The sequence below is a fragment of the Dipodomys merriami genome, unplaced genomic scaffold (genome assembly GCF_024711535.1).
Source record: "Dipodomys merriami isolate MVZ:Mamm:240054 unplaced genomic scaffold, mDipMer1.0.p SCAF_596, whole genome shotgun sequence".
In the NCBI taxonomy this organism is placed as follows: Eukaryota; Metazoa; Chordata; class Mammalia; order Rodentia; family Heteromyidae; genus Dipodomys; species Dipodomys merriami.
The window spans coordinates 134,450-141,240 of record NW_027206175.1 but is presented as its reverse complement, the minus strand read 5'-3'; the positions used below and the strand labels follow the sequence as shown (position 1 = coordinate 141,240).

The 6,791-nt window shown below is 40.6% G+C and overlaps 1 long non-coding RNA gene across 2 annotated transcripts; it reads left to right on the top strand.

Moving 5' to 3' along the window:
* Positions 1-1,724: 1,724 nt before the first annotated feature.
* Positions 1,725-6,693, top strand: LOC138813396 (uncharacterized). 2 transcript variants are annotated; one of them, XR_011367771.1, is made up of 3 exons: positions 1,725-2,108; positions 6,190-6,490; positions 6,598-6,693. It is a non-coding gene; the product is annotated as an uncharacterized lncRNA (long non-coding RNA). The 2 variants fall into 2 exon arrangements; XR_011367772.1 differs by lacking the exon at positions 1,725-2,108 and adding an exon at positions 3,143-3,176.
* Positions 6,694-6,791: the final 98 nt, after the last annotated feature.

Below are 6,791 nucleotides of genomic sequence, written 5' to 3'. Positions count from 1 at the left end.
GTGCTTCACCTGCTAAAGTGAATACATGATTGAGAGCCTCTTGTTTACCTTAAGGAAATCTAAATTCCTGATCTGTGCCAGGCCACAACAGATGCCATCCCACATGCCCCCCATTTCATTTTATGTTAGACCTCTCCTGCCACACTGTGGGAACCAAATCACTGGTGAGCAGTTGTGCATGTATGTACACACATTCACACTAAGGCATGTACATAGTGTCAGATTTGACTGGTTGTGTACTATATATTATAGTACCCAAGTGAAAGAAGACTTGGAGATTCCTTGACTACAAGTTGTCCTGTTTTGCTATTTAGCTGTGTCCTGTATAGCCCAGGGTTGTGGGATTCGAAGTGGGCATGCGTCCACCCTCCACAACCAGTGCTCCTCCTCCTACAGGGAGAGCATGCCCAAATCCCTGTTCTTTCCCTCTTGGACTAACATCTTGCAGGTCCTTCTCTGAAGGCCCAGGTGACAGTGCCATTCCAGATGCCCTAGTTTCTATGCAAATAGGACCACTCTCCCTTTGTGGTAACTGAATATTTGTGTGGGGTTGAGTGAGTATATCATTGTGCTTGTGTATACACCAGTTTGTGGAACACAAGGACCTGTGGCAAGATTTTCCCACTTGGGTGCTGATGCCAGCCCAAGGGAAGAAAGGCTTAGAGAGTAGATCTTTCATGTCTCCCTTGCAGAGTATGGCCTGTGCTGCTTGGGATTACAGGGCTGGAGTTTGGCATGGTGCTGCACTTTCTAACCAGGGCTTATCCGGTTACAGGGAAGCCATACAAGGCGGCCAGTTTTTCTTCACTTTGGGACCTCTGGCTTCCTGGTATGAGTCAGCCCAGGTGCAGCTATATGTGCCTATGTCCTTCTCAGTAAGTGGTTCCACTCCCGGTTGGAACTGTGGGAATCCAGTTGTGATATGTGTTGTGCATGTGTGTATACACATTCACAGGAGGGCACAAATGTGGTGCCAGAGTGGCCTTGTTGTGCAATATATTGCATCCAGAAGAAGGGAAGCCATAGCTTGTCCTTTTTCCTTAGCTGGTTAATTTCAGTGTAGCCTTGGGAGGCCTTCAATTCAAAGTGATTCCATTCCCTCCTCTGTCCTGTGAAAATGAAATCATGGGTCAGGGATTTTGTGCATGTGTATACACATTTTCCCATGAAAGCACTTAACCTATTTTTAAATTGGATAGGTCCTAGGTGTTTTTGGACCCAAGAGAAAAAGGCTGGGGTTGGAGACTATAAAACATCCCTTTCACAGGCCTGTGGAGTCGGGCTTATACGCCTGGAACTTGGGGTGCTGCCTACCTTCCTAAATAGTGCTTACTACTGCTAAAGAGAGGTCATGCCTGGTAGCTTGCTCTTCACCATGTGGACAACTGTCTTGCTGGTCCCTTCTGATAGGCCTATGCCCCAGTACACACTTTCATAAGAGGGCACATACATGATGCCAGATAGCCCTGATTGTGGGCATATTGGGCCAGGCCCTGTGTCCATACCCCTGTAATGCCTTTGTAGCCTGGGGTTATTAACTTGGATCTGGGTATGTTGCTACCTCCCTAACTAGTCGTTTACCTTGTACAGTGACTTCATAGTGAGGACCTCTTCTTGATCATGTAAAGGAACTCTTTATTCATGATTTGTCAGCCTCAGAGACAGTACCATCTGAGATATATCCATTTTCATGTAAAGATTGCTCCCACCCTGCCATTCTATGGGAACCCATTCATGGAATGTGGACACATGATTGTGCCTATGTGGTGCCAGTTGGACTAAGGGTGGGCTCTAGAGGGCAGAAGAGATGGCACATTGGAGCTTGGAGTATGTCCACCACCCTTCCCAACTATAGCCTATATACTGGGATTATGAGTCCTGAGCAGGGGATACTGTTGCTCACCCCATCCAGTGCTTCCCCTTCCACAAAGAGGTCATGGCCATTAGCCTGTTTTTCTTAATCTTGCAAACCTCTAGCTTCATGATTTGTGTTGTCCTAGATGCAGGTACCATTTGCAGATGACCCCAATTCAAAGGAAGCTGTTCCTCTCCTGCCCTTGCCCTGTGGGAACTGAATTGCAAAACAAAAAAGAAAACATTACGAACTAGTAAGTAGTGGGGTACTTGAAGTTATTTCACAAATGAGGGTCCTTATTAAGGCTTCTTACCCCCTTTTTTCTTCCTTGAAAAATTTTCCAGTGTACTAAAAATCATCACAAATACTTATGACAGTGCATATTAAATGTGATGTCCTTCATATTATGTATGAACATTTTCTTCATGAATTTTAGTCAGTAGTGTTTGATAACTTTTACTCCTCTATATGCAGTTTGCATAATGATAAAGTTTGTATCCATATCCACATATATTCTTATATAATCCTTCTCCAATCATTTGGTATTGTCCAGTATATTTTTAACTTTTCCCTAGTCTGACAAGTGTGGTATCTCTTTATTGTTCCTGACAGAATATTTTTCATAAATCTTGCCACATCACATATGCCTTTTCTTGTGAATTGCATGCTCAGATATTTTATTCAATATCATGTATCCTATCTGTCATCTTCTTGATTGAAATGTTCCTTTGTTGAATACATACTATTTAAATGTCTTCAGTCTTAAGAGAGGATGTTTATATTTTTTTTGATGTTACTTACTCAACCAAGGTGTTGCTGTAATGTAAACTTATTGATATTTTCCTACCTTTGTATTCATTTCCTTGGGGAAAATCTCCATTCTTAAAATGCACTCTTATTTCATTCTTAAAGCTTTTAAGTGTTGCTTTCTACCTTTGTTTTTAGGAATTGTTTGCTATGGCTTTAAGTTAAGGTCTATTTTGTATCTTATTCCATATAAATAGCTAGCTATTCCAAATAGCTATTTATTGAATAGTCTAATGTCAAATCTCAGGATTCTACATAGGCTTGTTCTCAGTTCTCTACCCTATGTAATACTTTTTCTTCAGCTGTAATACCAGATTGTCTTGATTACTCATTTTGAGTTATGGTGTGTCCCCAAAATTGTTCTTTCATATTCTTTGTGTCTTTTGATCTTTAGAAATCCTTCCTCTCCTCTGTTAGTGGGGACCAAACACCGAGTCTCTTGCATTTAAGGCAAGCACTCTACCACTCAGCAACTCAACTCATAACTTTGAGGAACAACAGTCACTGGGTCCAGGTGAGGTTTGGGGAAGTTTCCCTCTATAAGTAGGAACTCTTGACTTAGGGTCCTTGGTCACAGAATAAAAATTTGCAGAGTAGTCACCATGGTAAGAAAACTTGGCAATGTTTTATTGAGTTAGCAAGCAAACAAACAGATAAGCAGATAAACAGAAAGACAGAGGCACACTCAGAGTGTGAGTGCTCTTAACGGTAGACGCAAAGAGCTCTTTGACATCAGGGGCATTTATATAATAAAAGCAAGTCCTGTCATAAAGCCATATATATAGGTGTTTATCTTTGCTCTTAATCACTCTGGGGTTACACCATCTGAGTTCTTGGTTATTTGGTGATTCAGTCTTTAGTGTATTTCTTTTTATCGGGGGGAGGGTCCAGTCATGGGGCCTGAACTCTGGGCCTGGCCGCGGTCCCTCAGATCTTCAGCTCAAGGCTAGTGTTCTACCACTTGAGCCCCAGCGCCACTTCTGGCTTTTTTCTTTTTTCTTATGTGGTGTTGAGTAATCGAACCCATGGCCTCATGCATGCAAGGCAAGCACTCTAACACTGAGCCACCTTCGCAGCCCCTTTAGTGTATTTCTTACAGGAAAGAATGCATATATTTTTGCCATAGAACAGATGCTTATCCTTAAGATGATGAACGCACCCTGAGTTAGAAGCAAAGAAGATAGTGCATGTATGTTTCTAAATGTATTGTTTCTATCAGAGTTCCTAGATGTCATTTTCCAGGTCTCATTTTTCCTAAGCTATCCAGCCTGAAACTATAAAAAGTCCTGATAAGACTTCTCAGAAAATTGCATTCAATTTATAGATTGATTTGATAGAAAACAATACATTCTTTAGATATTGAGTATTCCCATGAATGATTTTTTTTTGGGTCCGGTCATGGGGCCTGAACTCTGGGCCTGGGCACTGTCCCTCAGCTCTTCAGCTCAAGGCTAGTGCTCTGCCACTTGAGCCACAGAGCTACTTCTGGCTTTTTTCTTTTTGTTTATGTGGTGCTGGGCAATCGAACCCAGGGCCTCAAGCATGCAAGACAAGCGCTCTACCACTGAGCCACCTTCTCAGCCCCCCATGCATGATTTTGACATAGCTGTATTTAGCTGTTTTTCAGTTATTTTTAATAATTAATGTTTGTTACATAGTATTATATATCTTTTGTAGGATATGCTTCTTGGTGTGTTTATGTTCGTTTGGTTTGGTTTGAACAACATGGGGAATTGAACTGGTGTATGGGAGGAAAGCATTCTACCACCTAAGCCACAATATAGCCATGTTAGTAACTATTGAAGCTACTTAAAATAATCATCCATCTTATAATTTGTTATTTTTACCTTTTTTTCATCCTGGGGTACTTGGTATAGGAGTCTGTTTTTTTTGTTTTGTGTGTGTGTGTGTGTGTGTGTGTGTGTGTGTGTGTGTGTGTGTGTGTGTGTATGCACATGCATTCATATAAGTGTATATGTGCCAATACTGGGGCTTGAATCCTCTTAACTTTTTCCAGCCAAGGTTAGCATTTACCATTTGAGCATGTATGCACCTTCAGTGTGGCTTTTCTGGTTAAATCCTACTCAGGAGGATACAAATGGCAGTTCAAAGCCAGCCTGGGCAGAAAAGTCCAGTAGTCCTATGAACTACTTTGAAAAACTACTATGAAAAACCTGGAAGTGGTACTATGGCTCAAAAATAGTGCTCAAGCTTTGAATTGAAGCCCTCAATCCTTAGGGCCAGCACATACAAAAATTAATGAACTTTGAATTGTCTAACCATGATGTATTTACACCATGATCTACAGATCTCAGCCTCTCAAGTAGGTAGCATTGTAGGTGTGATCCTGTAGTAATAATAAGTCATTTATTATTGTTACTAATGGATATTTTTTAAAGACATAAGTGTATGCTAGTGGCTCAAGTCTATAATCCTAGCCAGTCAAGAGGCTGAAGTTTAAGAATCTTTGTTCAAAGCTGACCCAAGGGAGAAAAATCTATGTGGCTTATCTCCAATTAACAATCAAAAAGTTGGAAATACAGCTGTAGCTTTAGTGGCATAGTAGTAACCTTAAGCAAAAATGCTTAGGGACAGTGCCCAGACCCCGAGTTCAAGTCCTAGAATCAGCCTCCAAAAGTAAAATAAATAGAACACAAAATAACTCCAGGTATGGCTAGTGATAGTATGCCTAGTTTGCATGAAATTCTGAATTTGATTGCCACCAGCAAGAAAAATACACAAACCAAGAAAAAATGTTTCCAAAGTCAGAGGGAATTTTTTACTGATCCTTACTAACAGACAATTTTTTTCTTACACAATTTCATTTAGAACGTTAGCCCAAGGCAGGAGCTAGTGGCTTGGCTCATGCCTGTAATATTAACTACTCAGGAACTTGAGAATTGAGGATAGTGGTTCTTGAGACTCTTCAATAAGCTACTCAAAAATAAGTGGAAGTGACCCTATGGCTCAAGTGATAGAGAGCTAGCCTTGAGCTCAAAGAAGCACAGGTACAGGGGCCAGGCCCAAAGTTCAAGCTTCATGGACAACAAAAATAAAAATAAAAATAAAAAGCCAAACAATAACTCCAGTAGAAGAGAAATGATTATGCAATGACTACTTTAGCAAGAATGCATTTCTCAGTTTAGAATGAGGTTTCACTTTGTATAACCTTATAAATATAAGATAATTAAATTTCAAGTAATTATTTAACTTCACTATCCACTAAGTTGGAGTGTTGAGCTATATGTTAAATAACAGTGAGTTATAGAAACATGAAAGACGAACTTGAGGCAATGATAAGGGGAGTTGAAGAAATCAATGTTGTTTTGAGAGCAACTCAGGTTGAAGCTGACCACCTAGGTAGGTCTTCAGGAGACTAAGGCTGTTTCTCATTTCTAAGATCCCTCTCCTTGGCTGGGCCCCTCCCATTGAGTTTAATCAAAGATTAGGTTAGGTGTGGGGAAAAGCAGCAGCTTGTATTGAAGGTTTTAAAAAAAATAAACCCTCTTTTTTGTGTTTAAATGTAGGAACTAGAGAAGTCGTTGGTTCACAGGACTCTGCATTTGAAAGAACTTCCAACTATGAAGGCCAACCTGAGCCACATATTCCAGAGAAGGACATGATGTTGGCACAGGAACAGATAGAATATTTGCAGAAGAATTTTATGTGGTGCTTAATTTATTAAGCCTTTCTTGTTTATGTTTGATGTAACCTGCTAGTAATAGATGTGAAATGAGTAAAGGATCTGTTGGCCACCTAAATTTGTTACTTCAGCAAAAGTATATCTGATCATGCTAAACCTTAGGTTTCTAAGAGGAAGAAAAAGATGTAAGTCCTTCAAGATGCTAACAAAACTGAATTCACAATCCATTAATTGGAGGGAAGGGCACTTTTTGTTGGCAATTTTAAATATCCAATTGCATTTTTCCATGCAGGTGACTATCAGCAAAGAGGAGATTGAAGGGGGCTCAGAAGGTGGCTCAGTGGTATAGTACTTGCTTCAGATGCATGAGTCCCAGGGTTCAATTCCTCACAGACACATAAACAGAAAAAGCCAAAAACTGGCACTGTGGCTCAAGTGGTAGAGCGCTAGCCTTGAACTGAAGAATTGAAGGACAGTACCCAGGGT